Consider the following 18,131-nt stretch of genomic DNA (forward strand, 5'->3'; position numbering starts at 1 on the left):
AGCTATTCGTGGCAGAATAGAGAAACCGAAATCCTTCAACTGAGCAATCACAGACTGAAAAAGCTAGTAGGGGAACCATTTAGATGTTATTAAGAGGGAATTCGTTGACAGGAAAAAAAGAAAAATAAATAAATAATAAAAAGAACGAAATCCTAGAAGAGAGACTTTCACTGGTTTCGTAAATTAACGCGGTCTTTTCTAGTGCGTGCATGGTAGACGATGTGGAACCGTTGCAAACCGATTTATGATACAGAAAGTCGTTAACTTAGTCAATCCTCAGACGAAAACGACTGCTAGGAATATGGTGTCCGGAAGTCGGTTTCGAAACTTAGAAAACTTCTATCTCTCTCTCTCTCTCTTTTTTTATATATGGATTTTCGTTGTAGCTTTACTCGAGACTGGTAACTCTTCCTTTCATGTAGATAAAAGGGATGGCGAAAAGAGGGAGACTGGAAATGTAGGAACCTATCGAAAGAGACATTAAGGATATGTGCCCGAAGGTTAAGATGTGTGAAATACCTACTCTTTCTCTCAATGCTTCCGGCGGAATCGCAAAATCTAGTCGTTTGTTGGAATAAATCTATTCTTTCTTTTAACCGTAACCGTTTTAAGACTTATTTCATACTAAATAGGTAAATTACATTCAAATCTTTAAATATAAATGACCAATTTTGCAGGAAAATAGTTAAGATTTCGATTTTACTCGAGTTTCCAATAAAATTTATTTAAAGAAGAAAAGATTTCCAGAATTAAATTTAAAACATTAATCGTAAATAATGAAAGATAATTTCTTCATTTGAGAAAATAGTTATAACTAATAAATAGTAATCTTTCCATTAGTTATATTTATTAAGTCAAGCTTTCTTCAATTCATAACAAGTATCCTTCCAGTTCTCTTTCTTTAGTTGTGAGGCCTATTTAAAATTTAAGTTAGGTTAACTTATGCCTACCTAATTTATAAGTAAATGATATTAACTTAATTAAATATAATTATAAAGATAAATCTAAGAACTACAATGCAGCCAATAGGTATTAATTTACTTGTATAACATTAATAAAGTAATTTATTGTACAGTATAAAAACAAAGTAATAATTCGTTTTTTAAATATGTTATCGATACTTGAATGCAGATAAATAATTTATATAAATTACTAACGCAAATTTAAATATCGTCTAGGTTTTTCATTGAGCTTAATCTAATTATATAAATATATTTTATGCCTTTTATGTAGAGGATGTTTTTTGGAGCTAAGATTTAAAACCAGATTTAATATTTGACTTTATGGCAAAAGCTGATCTTAGGCCTTCAGCAGAGTATATTATTATTATATTTTAATTAATATCTTTTCTATATATTCCTATTTATTGTTTTCTGTAATTATTTTAAAGCCAATTTAACACGCTAGTAAATTCATAATAATTACAAATTTAAATCGAATAAATTTATGTGCTGTACGATAATCACTATTATAGTATATATTCTAATTACTAAAACAAGCGGTTAACTCTTAAATTAGGCATTTTATAATTATAAATTTATTTAATTATAGTTTAATACATATAGGCCTATTATAAAAAAATTATTAAATGTATTAATAACAGTTTGTATACTTATGACCGTTAAAATCTAGTTCTTTAAGATAAATTTTGCCTTTCATTTTAAGATATGTCATATATTTTATCTACTTTCGGGTTTATAAACGATAAAAATCCCATTTTCTATACATTCAAAAGGTAAAACTTAATAAATCAGAGGAAAACACGCGCAATTTGAGTTTAAATCAGTTTTGGTTCGTTGCATCCGTCAAAAGTTCCTAGAGTATTCGCCCTTCGATCGGAAAGCAGCAGCATGCAATCGCATTCAACACACGTCTCTAGAGGATCTTAGAAGCGGCTGCATTCTTATGATAGAAAGGAGGAATTATTACCATCCGAGAAGTCTTCTTTTCTTGCAGCATTGTCTAAGAAATAACGAACGGTTGCTTTTCATCAAAAGAATATATAATTGCGACGGGAATTAATCCTATAACTTACTTTTCTTATTCAAAAAAATCAGAATATTTGCCATTTTTATTTTTATGCAAACTACAGTGAAATGAAAATTTATATAAAATATAAAAAGTCTTAAATGTATTAAGGATACGTGCTAAGATAAGAAAAAACCAGAAAAAAGTAACCTTGCTTAACTTTTGCATTGTTAATGTGTTATTTTAATTATATTTTCGATAAAATTAAACTGTTTAATTAGGAAATAAATCGTGTTGTAAACGCTATCATAGTCTATGAAAATGTAAATTATCGATAGCCGTAGAGTTAATATAAGAATTAAATATTTGAATTTGTCTATAGAAGTTTATAGTAATAACGTCAGTTTTAACCAGTATTAGACGAATGTTTCGAGATATAAATACTAAATTTAATAATTAGGACTTGTAATTTTTATTTATATTAAGCTTATATAATTAAAACTAAATTTAAAGTTTCATCGATCATTTATTTTCTCTATATTTAATCTTAGAAAATGAAAATCTAAAGCTTACTAAATTATTAAGTTTTGTTAGACTAATAACAGATTTTAAAACAATTTATTATCTTTAATGTTGATAATAAATGCTGAAGAATTTCGATTTTAATCTGTACTTTTTTAATTCGATTTTCGTGTTTATTTAAAACTTTCTCGTTCACTGGATATATATGAAGGTATCAACGAGACTTAAAGCATATTCGTTAATGTACTGGATATTGAATGAAAATTCAAAAACGTCCAAATGATGATTTAGAGTCATTCGTATTTTAGCCAAAATTACACATGCCAACTATTGAATAAGAGTCAACTGAAAACAATAGAGAGAGAGGGAATGACAATTGACCACCCCTATCCTCTCGGAAAGATAGCTAGCGAGGTAATGCGCTATTATCAAAACTAACGTACGGCAGACTCAAGGCCGTAAATATGGCGATAATGAGACGTTGCTAGCATTAAATCAGGTCTCTTGTCTCTAGCCAGAGTAGCACAACTCTCCGATAAAGCCGACAACGACGGCCGAATGCTTGGCGGAAGGATGGTTGCCTCTTGTTTGGCGTCCGACGAAGTAACATCGTCACAACTCATGCCAAACTGCATCAACATATTACACACCAAATGAACATTATCTAAGATCGACCTTTTTTTCCCTCTTCATATTCTTAAGTAAGCAATACGCATGATTTTACTATTTGAATTTAGCATCTTAAAGCTGGTAATGATCTTATTTATTAAAGGGTTTTTACAAGAAACTACATTTACCATCCGTACTTTAGGACCAATTTAAATTCCTTTGTAATTCTAAAGATTTAGTATGTTAATTGAACAAACAAATTAAAATTTCAAATGCAAAAATCTGTTATTATTATTTTTTTGTTTGAATTTAAATAAAATAAAATGTAGTGATGAAAACAGCATCAATTAATGTGTACTGCATTGGAAAAATCTTAACTGATGCTAACTACAGATGAATTTATAAATTTTTTTGTTAACATCCTAGGCCTACTAAACACTATCGGCAACCAACTTAATACTAAACGTTAAACAAAAATTTAATTTAAAAAAGTCCTATGAGAAGATTCAAATCGAGCTGAAGTTAAAGTGAATTAAAATCCTTTCAAGTATATTTTTACTAAATTTGAATTTAATAATAATTTTATTAGCGTGATAAATTGTAATTAATATATCCGAGAAATACGATGGGAAAATACTGACACCAACTTCTCTATTATAATCAAAACGCCGATTGCAAATAAAATGTTTTAAATGAAGTAATATGGTTTAATACTTTATTCATTTATATAAAAAATAAAATGTTTTTAAATTAACTACTTAATATGGAAGATGCGTACTACAAAAATAAACGTAAAAACCAAAATATATGCTCATCCGTGAAGCTTGATGTATGCTATCAGCTAAGAATTTCTACCTTTTTTTTTAAATATTAACCTTGAAAACAAGTTTATAATTTATTTTTAAGAATAAATTTTGCTTGTTAGCTTAATCAAATTTATCTGTAATTAATCATTAGTTCTATACTTAGAATTTTTAGATTTTGTTTTCGAATTTATAGTACCGCTTCATATTTTATGATTATTTGCATGCAACTTAAAGTAACGTAGAAATTTATGAGAGTTTACCTAAGTTTTGAATGTGCTAAAATAAATAGAATAAATATAATGTAACTTAAAAGTTATAATTATTTTATATCGGACTACAGGCTGCTTAGATATGAGAATATTAAACACGCCATTACTCCAACATTATTCTAGATCTGTACACAGTTTGATGTATATTCCATCTTTAATAATTCAAATAATAAGTATTAAACCGTGAAACATTTAGACTGTAGTTTACAAATACTGTAGTTTATTTAGGCCTATGCTATATAGTGTAGAAATACTTTTATATTAAAAAGAAGACGAGACTTAAATAGACATATTCTAGCTTATGTATACAATGTAAAATAAAATAAAGGCCTAATAATTTAAAAACAAAATATTGAGGATATAGCCTAAGCTTCTCGGCTATGATCCCTGAAGCTTACGTTTTGATTTCCAATTAATTTCATACAACTTAATTTTCGAATCGATCAATTGTATTTTTATATTAACACAAAAAACTTTTAGTTTATTCATTTTTTAAACTTCTAAAATGTAAAACACATAAATCTACGTTTACTAAAATTATTAGTTTAAGAAAATTTAATTAGATTATTCTTAACATTCTATTTAAGTTAAGATTGATTGCATTTCTTTACATTCAAGGCATTTAATATTTTATTTGAGAATATTAAATAGGCCGAACAAGAATAAATAAATGATCGTTATAATTGAACATATTGCGAAATCAATCACGATTCTAATATATATCTTTTGTTATTAGATCAATAACTTAAGTAGATCAATCATATCCGAATGACTCAAATAAAGAAAAGAATGCCGTTATTCAAAATAAATACAGCTGATGCCTTATCCGCTTATGACATCTTGTCATATTTTTTGTATGGAATTTCAGTTAAAGACGTAAGCCAGACCAAAATGCATTGTCAGCCATTGTCTGACTCGCTTGTGTTCAGGTCTGAACTTGGGGACAGATCGATGCAACCAAGGGAGAAGCAAGATCTATAGTCGACGTATATCGTGTTCTTTTGACATTTCCTTTAACGTTCTAGCCGACATTTCTCATTACAGATGGCAGGGAAACAAAAGATTGAAGAGCATCAAAGGCGGGGATTACTTTATGACGGGCAGTGGACAACCCGCCAGCTACAGGGGACGTCTCTAAACTTCCCTGACCGCTCCCTCCTATAACCTTATTTACGAAGAGAAATAAATAAAGATTGTTCTGCTTTTAGTTTTCTGAATTTCACCAGATTCGTATAAAAACAGACATCGAATTGTCTAGAAGAGTTAAAAGTATTGCCGATTTAAAATCAAAAGCATAAATAATAATAATAATAATAATTTTTCATTTTATAAAGATAATTTAAACTTACATCTGTTTAGATTATTTAAATTCTTTAAATAGTAAACTTGCTCTGCTTGTTGATACATCATGAGGCTCGAAACTACTAACATTGGCCTATGACAAGACCTAAAGCTGCCTATAAAATGAATGCCATATTAAACATATAATAAAATGTAGATTTATTCTTACTAGGGTTTAACATTAACATATAAAACTTTAAAATGTATTGCATAAACATAGGCTATTGTAAAGTATATTGTAGAATAATAAAATTAAAAAAATAAGTAGCATAAATTCAAATAATTAGTTATATAATATCTTAAATGTACCGTATAATAAAGTATTCAATGCAGTTTAAATTAGAAATAAAGTAAAATTTGAAAATCAATGATTACTTCACAATTCTTCAAACAACAATGATGGAAATTGGAATTACGGTTTTAATAGAGACAAGAATTTCCAAAGGTTAATAGGTCAATCCACCAATCCTGCAAACTATGGTAAATAGGATTTAAAACAGATCTCTGAGCAGAAAAAAAGGAGGCAGAGGTTATGAAAGGGCAAGAGAATGTCATATTTTGCAATCACTACTCCTGAGGTCTTAGGTACCCCAACCAGAAACAAGTTCCGGGACAATTGACAGGAAGCCTGTTTAGCAAACGAAGATCACAAATCTTGAAAGAGGAAAAAAGTCATAGCCACCAACCGAGATAAAAGATAGCACATACAGAATGGTTTATTTGGTCTCTTCTTTGCAAGTTTCACTTTATCTTTTCGTTGGTTACATTGAAAAATTCTTATACTTTATCATACAGAATATTTAATCTCGAATATCATAAGCATAGCTTATCAACTGATAATTTACTGTACATTTTTAGCTGCTAAATTATGTATGTAACTAATAATGCAAAAAATATGTACAGTACGCTCATCTATCAAATTATAAATCTGTTATTAACGATAAGAAGAAAATATGTTTTTAAATTCAAATTGAAAAATCAACATATAACTTATTTATATAAAATGATAATAATAATAATAAAATGCATTTATGAACAGAAATTTCTAGGTATAAACGTATTGAAAATAAATAATACATATGCATGTATAGTTTTTAATATTACAAAGTTATTATTTGTTTTCAGCAAGCTATGATAAAACAAACTACTAAAATATAGTTTACACTAAATCATCATTACAAAATCATCTAAAAGTTGACAGATTGTTATACAATTTATGCAAACTTATAAATTATTTGAGTTTGCATAAATTTTACTTTCTAATCCTACTTTCACAAATTATACTTTCTAACATGCTATCTCTATTTTTCTACATAGATTATTGTCTGATTTTTAAAATATTTTATTGATTAACAAATATTATATGAAACAATTTTATTTTAACTTATTTTAAACTATGGATTTTTCGGTATATCTTAAACTCACAGACGTGTTGCTTGATTAAGGCAACCGAAAATTTTTATTTTTATAGAAACGTTTTCGGCTTTTTGGAACCATCATTAGCCATTTAAAAAAATGAGATAGTTACATATTAAAAAGTAGAATGCAACTTTTTACAACAGAAAATTTAATAAATGTAAATTTCAAAATATTCTGTTGTAGAAAGTTGTACTATTCTATTTTCGAATATGTAACCGTTCCCTTTCTAAATAGCTGATGATGGCTTCAATAAAGCCGAAAACGCAGGCCTAGATGTGAGAAAAATATTTTTCAGTGTAAATGAGCAATATATTTGTAGCAGTCGATTTAATATGTGAGAATAAAAGAAGAAAACTAAGAAATTTAAAGTGTTTTCTATTTATAACATTTTAAAAATATAAGCTAAAAATATAAGCTAAAAATATAAGCATATTAAAAATACCATAATTTTGATTTAGTTTTCCCCTTATGAAATTAAACTAAACTAACCAAGTTTTAAATATTAACTTTTTTATATTTTTATATGCACAATTTATAGTTAAATGAAAATAACAATTACATGATTTAATTCTACCTTTAATTGAATAAAAGGGTTTGAAAATAAACAGAGATGTAAACAATTTTAATAGGCTTAATTATATTTTTATCTCGGTTTATAAATAACAACATAATAATGGATTATTTTATTAATCGGTTATTTTTATACTTCAAAGCATACTGACAGGCGATATAAATTCATTCTAGAACATATTTTTGTGAGAATTTGAAATTATTTTACCTGTTTTCTTTTGCCAGACTTCTGCCAGTGGTTTAGTTAAAAGATCACTTACTATGTCAGTGATCTTTTAACTAAACCACTTGACACTTCTTTTTATCAAAAGTTATTATCTAACATCTTAATTTTAAAAACGGATGTGATTTCAGCAGTCTTATTTTTTTAGTAAACATATAAACTTTACACAGCGGGTTTAAGTTTCGGCGCTAAAATATATCGCATCAATAAGACGTCTGTACATTTTAATAAAAACGTAAAAGTTAGATATATTATTGGAATTAATATAATTTTTATAATAGTAACAAAGCGAATAGTTTCAGTTGTATTTTTAATTTAAAGCGAAAAGTACAGATTTTGCAGAATTCAAACAATGTGATTGGTCGTTACTTCGAATATACTTGTGTAGCTCCACCTCTGAGCGAAGCTTGAACGTGAATGCAAAACAAATAATCACATCTAAGAATTATGTTATTTTATTTAAAGAAATATTTTTTATAATTCTTAATAATATAGAATACCTAAACTTAGAATATATAAACTATCGAAGAGGCACGTTTCTTAATAATATTAAGTAAAACTTATTGAGTTGATGATCAGTTTGATTTTTCATGAGACATATATTTTTATAAGCACTATACTAAGAAATTTTTATATATAAAAAAATTATGTATAAACAGATCAAATTGTAGGTATTTAAAGTATTATTTGTAATATAAAATTCAGGTTTTATATCAGAAAGGAAATATTTTTATCTTAAACTTATCTGAACAGCCGAATATATCTATTAGGCAACACAATTAAAAACTGGTTTTCATTTTTATAGGACTACACATGCACAGACATTATCAAAGTATTAATTTCGTAAGCGTTAATTAGTTTTTTCGTTAAGATTTTTATTTCTGTAAAAACAATTGTACGTTTTATAATTTTTTTTTTTTTTTTTTTTGGAAATTTAATAAACATCTGCATGGAAGAAAACAGTTTTGAAAACGATAACGATATAGTAACAATTAAAATTCTTATTTTATTATTATTTTCTATGCATTTTATATACTGTAAAATACATAGTAACAATAAATCAGGATTAAAGAGAGATGTTATAGAATCGAGTAAGAAAAAAACACTTTACTGTTCATAAAATAAAATCCCTTTAAATATTTATTACTCATAAATTATCAACGAAGATTGTTATCTGAGGGAGGAAAAGTGAAATCCGAAGATGCTATATCCCTGTCGCCCTCTGGCGGAGAAAAATTGAAGCATTTGGCCAGTTGATTGGATACGATGTAATGTGCCATCGTGGCAATTTATTAAGCGTAAATGACTTACTGTCGATTTCCAATAGATTTTATACGTATTCGTCTATCCTCCTTTTGTTAGATGGAAAAGAGAAAGAGAGAGAAAATGACGACGACTGTATGAGTGAAATAGCTTTCAAGCTCAAATAGGTCATAAATACAGACTTCAATTGTTCAATTTCGTTGGTAAACAAGAACCTGTTATTCGTGGAGGGTATTCGATGTCTTCGTGACGTTGCTGTGGCAACGAAATAGTATGTGAGAAAGAATGAAGAACTCTCAAACACTTTGGATAAGAGGAGAGCTGAAGGTGTGCAGTTCGATGATGACCGCCATAAAGAGGTTGTTTGTAATCACGTTGGTCTCTTCTAATCATATCATGTCTCAATTCGAAACGTTTGTCTTACATTGTTCAACTTCATTAAAGATATTTAATTAAACTAAAAGAAAGATGTTTGTGTACAAAAAAACACATTAGAAACAAATCTAATTAAATTGTTATGATTATTTAATAAAGAAAAACTAAAATAATAAACCATTAAAAATTCTCTATACTAATTTACTTCATAAACAAATATACAAATTAATTCTTTTTTACAGTTTTAAATCAATTAAATTCAGATTTACTGTTTAAGTGAAGATTAAACTTCATTTGCTACAACTTAAACATTTTAAACTGTAACAAATGAAGCTTATTATTATTATTATTATTAAAGTACAGGATGAGTCTACGAGTAATTATAATTAATACATCTATTATCACAACCTATTTAATTATTTCATCCTCTCTTCGTTTCCTATATACAAAACTTATTATTTTAAACTTTTACCCTAAAGAAGATATTCAAAATTCTAGTTTATTAATAGAAAAGTAACAGATGTTAAATCTAAACGAAACAACAGAGATTTGTCTTTTCCCCTGCGTAAAGAATAAACAGGAATGAGTGTGAAGGATGGTGACAGATGAGTGGAGTCTGGTGACTGTAAGGAAAATCCTTATTGGTCGGTCAGGAGATAGATCTCTCCTGAGCCTCATAAAAGCTTTGCTGGTCATTTACATAACAAAGGATAGCTTCTAGAGCGTCACGCTGCCTGTCTGACTATTGGTGACCCAACTAAATAATATATAACATTCACAGAATGATTAACAAAGATATTAAGAATGCTAGATTTTAAATAGCTGTTTCATTTTATTTTTTGGAAAAATTTAACGAAAAATTATTATATAAATCGTTTTAAAATTGAAAATTATTGTTTTTTTTACACGTTTTGATGTAAATATTATCTCTATTTCCCGAAGATGTTCTATGTAGCTTCTATGTAAAAAAAAAAAAATGTAACTGAATCTGAATCAAATAAATAAAAATAGGATCTAAGTAGCATTATATAAATAATCCATGTTTAAGTCTGTTTATTTTATTGGATTTTGGAAAATGAGAGATTAAAAATGGAATTTCAAGAAACAAACGAAATGACTGTTGTGTGAAGTCGCTAGTTTAAGAATGTTAAGCACTTTCTAATGATTTATGGCCATAAAAATACTCAAAACTATTTATATATTGCAAAAGGAATGCGTTTAGTTGGCTAGAGTTTTCACTTTTTTTCTAATAAATATGATGATAATCTTACAAACACAGCGGAGAGATTTTGTTTGCTGATACACATTGTAAAAAATAAAAAAACTTGAGAACATTAAATAATTTGATTTTGATAAGCAATAGAATAAATTATATATAAATTAAATTATATTTATAAATAATAGAATAAAAAAAATTCTTATAATGGTTATTTTTCATATAAAAAGTTCAAATTCGGCATAACATTTTATCCGCAAAAATTTATAGTTATTACTGACAATTATGGTATGTGGGAAGGAAATACTGTATATTTTGAAAACGTAGTTTGGTAACATTTCGAAAAAATTCGGATAGAATGGACAAAACTCCTTCCCTGGGTACCAATTGGGTGACCTTATCCTGGACTCTCTCTCGAGAACGGAATCGAGGGAGGTAAAACTGAAAAGAAAGAAGTTCCATTTCTACGTCTTGGAATTTAGTGAAGCACTTTCAGTACATGGCCTCTGAGAGTCTCAGATCGACAGTTTAACCTAACAAACTTCGTGTTCCCACGAGACAAGAAGAAATGTTTCCCATTCTGGCGATTGCTTCGCTTCTTATCCTTGTATCTTCTATCGTTAATTTCACCTGGAAACAGTTATTTCTTTACTTAAGTGTCACTTATAGATCCTAGAATAAGCTATGACCAATTTAGATGTTTCTCAGTAAAATATATGAATGTGGAAACAAACAGCTGATTAAGTAATTCCAAGTTTCTTAATTTCTAAACAAGAACTTGGACCAGTAACTACTCGAACTGTTGCAAGCAATCGCTCATTGATTAATTGTAATGAGAGGATGGTTAACTTCACACACTCTAACTGTTTTCTACAAAACAAAATGTGATTTTTATAGGATCTGGAACCAATATTGTCACTTATTTAATTCCAGATAAAAACATCGAATAATACTTTTTACAAGAAATTCCAATTTTGAGTAGAATTTAATATATATATATATATATAAATTCTTAAACAATGATAAAACATGAATACCTTATCATCATTCGAATTGTTTTTTCGAATTTTAATCACTATAGCGACAATGTATGCTACAATTGTAAATAAATGTAAGATTAAATAAATTTTTATAATTAATCAACTGAATCAGATTTCAGAATTGTTATTGTCAGTATAAAAATCATCAAACTTGTCAAAAATCATCATTCATAGCCAAATAAATACCTAAGTAATTTATATTAATTCTGCATTAGGAGATTTTACAGATGGCAATTGCGTACATCTTTGTTTTAACGTAATTTTATCATTCTAATAATGAAGATAATGATACTAACAACAGTAATTCTACACAGCGTTTTATTAAGGGTAACACCCGAAAATGGCTAAAGTATTTTCTATTTTAATGGAAATTTTTGAAATTTTATCAACTCATCAAACTTGCGACGTTAGGAAGGAGGCGGCAATCTCCTTTAGATCTTTACTCCACTTTTAATGCTTTGATGTTCTATATCATTTATTCTATTTTTCGATCGGTGCGCGTATTTTTGGCTTAACGGCAACCAATAAATTGGGGCAGAGTTCTCACACGATTGACTACGATAAGCAACATAGCTGTTTTAGATACCGCCAATGGAATAATTCTCGCTAGCAAAACCACTAGGAGTTCCGGAGGTGATGAAGCCGAGTTGTGATCGAGCCAGATTAGGGAGACGATGTGATTTGCAGGGTCGAAGTTCGACCTCCATATCTCGACACCGGAGGAGATAGGCCGAGGTATTACGTTTGTCTGACTGACCGGAGATCTACGGTCGGCAGTTATCGGACCAAATCGTCCGTTATGCCGGCAACGTTGCACTAAATGTCTGTCTTTCTTTCAACTTATTACTGCTTATCGTATCACGGCTTTGGCAGGGATCAAACTGAGCTCACAGACCACTGGCAAGACTTTGCTAGTAGTTGCAGCTCCCTACAAGATGATGGCCGACTTCGTTTAGTTTAAAACTAAATTGTCTCAACGGATGTCGTAAAACGACTTGAAAAATGATGCGAATATCATAATAAATAGATAAATAAACTGCATTAAAAATGAGGGTTGAATATTATACGCGGTTTTAACTCATGCAAAACTTTGTGAATGCCAAGAATTTAAAGAGCAGTCTACCGTAGAGAATCTAACAAAATTCTCAAGAATTAAACGTAAAAGTGATTAAGCTTTGTCTTTGAAAATATATTTTAACTTTAAAATTAACTAAGTTATTTGTTATATTATATTGATATAGACTATAATAATAAAAAAATTAAAATTATATGATTTGATGTGAATTATATATTTATAATGTAATTAGCATTAATAAAGCTTTGATCGTTACATGAACATAGATGTTATTTACAGGAATTATTTAGTAAAACTTAAAACCTTCGTGATCTTTAAAGACCTATCCAGGTACAGTACCTATACTGTACAGTACTTTCATTATACATCAAGAATTTTCTTTTAAAATTTTTTTAACTTGACATATAAAAGTTATTCTTTAAGTTCTGTATTATTTCCAGTTTCGAGCATAATAAAACAATTAAACACAAGAGTTTTTGTGAAAATATGAGAAAAAATGAACGCGACCATAATAAAATTTTGCAAATTGCAGGTTTGCTCTACAAAAACATATTCCAGCGAAGAGAAAGGACTTCATATTTTAATTCTATTAAGTTAATGACTATATGAAGTCCAATGGAACAGATTAATTCCGTTTCTCCTATGAATTCTTTCTCGCATAAATCCGAAAGGGAACGACCACGTCACGTGCTGTCGAAAGGTGCAGGACAGTATTTCACTCTTAACAACAGCCGTGTCTTTGACTCTGACGTCTGCCGAAGACATCTATGGACAAATGGAATAGTCTAACGTCAAAGTAAGGCAGACCGTCCATCAGTGTTGAAGATACGAATGTTTCCATACTCACAATATTCCTGACAAAACGGCGGAGGCATACGTCAAGCGAAGCTAAAATTATGGTGGTCATAATCAAGTCGACAGCATCAGTTCAAATACTCTTCTCTAGTTTATATATAATGTTGCTGACTGTGTACTCTACCACTTTTTGATTATAGGATTTACGGTCTTGGGGAACTGATTTTACTTTAGTTTCTGAGAAATGATGTAGAAACATATATAAAGCATTGAATATAAATCATTGTTTAAAGTTGCGATAAGCAATAAAGATTATTTATAAGATGCTGAGCAAATTGTTTTGTCTTCTAGAGTGTCGCGGTTGTGTCAATGCCACTCCGTTATGATGATTTTGAAACTTTACGATAATTTCCATTCTCCAGTATAATAAGATTAAAAGCCACCATCATATAAATTATTCTAGAGTAAGTTATTGGATTACTATCGTAAAATATTGCCGAAGATAAAAGTTTTTAACGCAGCTCAAGATATTTAATTATAAAAAACAGAATCAAAATGTTTAGAGTTTAGATATTGATAATGATTCCTGACTTAGAAAAATCAAAGAATTTACAGCATAAAACTGTTGTAAAAGTTTAGAAATATCAATATAACTTACAAAAACAATGCTATATACTAATCCTAATAATTATATAAGTAATATTAGATTATTCACAAATTAAGTACAAATGTTTTAGAAATTTGTTATATGATAATAAAATTAATTAATTATTTATTAAATCTTCCTAATAATTAAAGATTAATTGTAATTATATCATAAAGACCTATTAACATTGCAGAATTTGTAATTATTTACAACAAAATATTGTAGATACTTTAAAAAATTAATATACAATTATACTGTGTAAATTTAAGAAAAGAAAATAAACTATTTTACTTAATTTTATGTGATTTTTATTAACATAATCTTATAATTAATCTTGATTTTTGTTTAAGGATTATAATAAATTATTCTAATTAGTTTTATTATTATTTAAAGGTCGATTTTATTGTCAGTTATTGAAAGATTTTGCATATTAAATAATATTCCAACACGCTTCAATAGATAAATGCTTTATCATAAAATATGCATCTACAGTATTAATGAGTAGATCATGTCTTTACATCTAATAATAATTATTAAAATTGCCATCTGAACTTGATTAAACTATTAAAAAAACGAACATTTTATTATATTTTTAATTATTATTATTATTTTTTACTGAATTTAAAGTACATTTTATTAAAATATTGATTTTTAAATAAAGTATTTTCCTCATAATATAATACTGATCTTTTAAATCTATTTTATAAACCAATAATCCCTAAAATCTGAAGAAGAAAAAGTTGTTATAATATTAAAAAATAAATGTTCAACTTTGTATTATATACTCTAATATTAGATATAAATTAAGTATTATTATAATATATAGTTCTATAATCTTTTAATACTTATTTTTAATCAATAAAAAATTTTTAATAGTAATGAAGCTTAGTTGTATCATAAATTTAGCTAAATAATTATAATTAAAAAGTAATTTACATGATTGAATTTTAAGAACAGTTAAAAAATGGCTTTCTTTGTTATAAAACTAAAATTAAATGTCTGAAAATAGAAGCATAAATAGGCCTACATGTCATATAAACGTAATTTAAATAAGCTATAAAACATAGGTTGGCAACACTGTAAATTTATATACTTTTATATTAAAGTCAGTGTTTAAATACAAAATAGAAAAAAGGCAGAAATATCGACTTCTCTAAATCGAAAAAAAAAAAAACTTGCTAGTCTTGATTTATATATTCAATCGATTGGTTTTTATGAAACTTTCAGTCGGTGGAAGATATGGAGCAGTGCTAGTAACATATTTCCTCATAGAACTCTAAAATACTCACAAAATATCACCACTTTTGATACAAAGTTAAGAATTTTTGGCTGAAATGTCGAAACATTTCTTTATAAACACGGAAATGTCGACAATAATACTGACAACTTCTCCATTTTGTATTACGGCTCGATCAACAACGCCATCTGTCGCACAAAGATGGAAACTCGGCGCAGTAAATCCATTCAACGTTCCTCGCTAGACCAAGCATGAAAGTTTGTGCATCGCTTGATCTCCCAGTCAGGAAACACCATGCTACAATAATCTGACATCAGCCTTCCGTGAAAAGGACGAAATTGGAAATCTTGTTCGCAAATTATTTTGACGACAAACGAGATGGACTCGCGCTGCGGAAATGATATATGTTTTCTTCTTAATCAGGACAGCTTGAAATTAGAAAATGATTGCTTTCTCTGATCCATTTATCTCGTGTTTAAGCACTTTTTCGTTTTGATATAGTATATCGCTCCTTCATTACAATTAAAGTGTCGTTTGACTTCCATTAAGCGACTTAATAGCGTTATGACTTTCACTCTTACCAAATTAAAGGAAAATTTGCATTATAGACAGGTTTTAATTTAATAAAACTATAAAATTATACCGTCAAAACATAAATAATATATTAATTTGATATGTTAAGTTTTAAATTTGTCGTGGAGCTTCTGGTGCTGAAAATGTGGTCGGCAGAGAAAATATTCATTAATTTTTAATTTACAACAGCTATTATATTAATCGTAATAAATAAATAAATAATTAATTAATTAACTTAAATCTTGTAAAATAATAAAAATTGTATTTTTAAAAGAATAATAAATTTTCCTGATTTAATTTAGGCCTATCTGTTATTGCCGATTTAGTCTGTAAAAACGTGAACGAAAGGTATAATTTTAATTTATTTTAGATAAATTTGTTAAAATGATTAATGTTTTTAAATAGAAATTTTAAATTTTTCTTTAAATTCGCTTGTAAGAAAAAATAAATAAATTTATCTGCTTATGCTGTTGATTATTGAATAAAAGCCTATGGCCTTTAGAGTATTCACTTCATTGTAGTACGTATACAGTACTATATTACTTTAGTGTTTTAAAAATAAAATAAACCAATAAAGACAGTTGAAAATATTTAAAAAACTAAATTATATAGTTTAACATTTTTTTAATTAGAATTTTAATTCGAATGAAAGCATTTATGGGAAGCCATTACAAAAGATTATTATTCCAAAACTAGTTCGTTCAATATAAAATAGAGCATTTAATATAAACAGATTTGTTAGTAGATAAAAATACATTTAAATAAAACATAACTTAAAAAATACATATCAATAAATTGTTAAAAAGTGTAGACTATCAAAGCGGATATATTTATATTAATCTGACAAAAATTACGTAAATATTTAGAAATATCACTCGAAAACTATAATTAAATCAAAAAATTATATTTTATAAAATATACTATCAGGAAATATCAATTATATAATACAAAATACTACAAATTATACTAAGCTTTCCATATCTTCTCTCGTCTTTTATCTATCTAACCTCATTCTCGAGATTAAGGAAAGGCAGACGGACAGACAACCGACAATGGGAATTTATGTCTACAATTTTTTAAAAATTGCAGCCCAATAAGTTAATTATGTTGCATTTTAAAAATACATTATTATGACATTTTATAGATATTGGCTATAAAGTAATACGAAAAATATCTAATAATTAAAATATCTACAAAATCTATATTTAAAAAGTGATGTAAATATATCACGACTAAATATTGTCTCGGAAAAAAAATTCAGGCTATGTTAATAGCGTATTTGTATATTTTATAATATACAATCCTTAAAATGCATACATATAAAATGGTCTATTCAATATAAGTGAGAATTCATATTTCTACTTTTAAAAAAATAAGTTATTTTAATAGTGAATCTTGTTTCATTTCTAACTTATTTTAAGACATATTTTTCAGGTAAGGTTATTTTTATTTTTTAAAAAATTTAATTTTCAGCTAATATAGGCTACATTATTAACGATTTTATATAGAAATATGCGATGTTTGTATATATCTTTATTACATTTTGAATTAATATTATTAAAATAATTCAACAAAACAAAATATTTTTATGAAAACTAAAAAAATACGGGAAAAATGTATATAAACGAAAAAATGATTTTGACTTCAAAAACAAAACATTAGCATAAAGTTTCATAATTATAAATAGGCCTAATTTCTTGTTTTGGAAAATATTTCTAAAATAAAGCATTTAGAAATCGGAAATTGAGAAGCAAGAGTAACTTTGTAGGAGAAAATATATAAAACTGATATGCCAAATACAAACTACATATATACTGTACATATGTGTACAGTACATATAACAATTCGAGCTGTTAGACTTTCTACAAAGGTTTTTTCATGTGAAATCTAAAACAAACACTTTATAAAAACAATGTTTCATAGGTATACATAGGTACTGTATATTCAAACTCTTGAAATTCTAAATTTAAATTTATATTATATCAAGTGTTTGAATACACCTAAAGAGCCTATGAAACATTGTTTTTATAAAGTGTTTGTTACATATTTTACGTGAGAAAACAATCATAAAAAGTCTAAACAACTCTAATTGCATATCATAATAACTAATTACAAAATAAAATTTCTTAATAAAAAAAAAATCAACCAGAGAATATAAGAAAAAATTGATAAAAGTTAAAGCGT

The 18,131-nt window shown here is 27.4% G+C and overlaps 1 protein-coding gene across 2 annotated transcripts in view; it reads right to left on the minus strand.

Annotated features, from left to right (window-relative positions):
• Positions 1–18,131, minus strand: part of LOC136970000 (homeotic protein ultrabithorax-like) — a 92,248-nt gene that overhangs the window by 65,221 nt on the left and 8,896 nt on the right. Inside the window, exon 1 of one of the 2 annotated variants that reach the window (XR_010879917.1) lies at positions 15,427–15,535. The exons of the other annotated variant lie outside the window; for it this stretch is intronic. The gene's annotated coding sequence lies outside the window, so the exon portion shown is untranslated. Of the gene's footprint in view, positions 1–15,426; positions 15,536–18,131 lie in introns of those variants that run through there. 2 annotated transcript variants of the gene reach the window in all.

The sequence above is a fragment of the Centruroides vittatus genome, unplaced genomic scaffold (genome assembly GCF_030686945.1).
Source record: "Centruroides vittatus isolate TY-2023 unplaced genomic scaffold, ASM3068694v2 contig_1863, whole genome shotgun sequence".
In the NCBI taxonomy this organism is placed as follows: Eukaryota; Metazoa; Arthropoda; class Arachnida; order Scorpiones; family Buthidae; genus Centruroides; species Centruroides vittatus.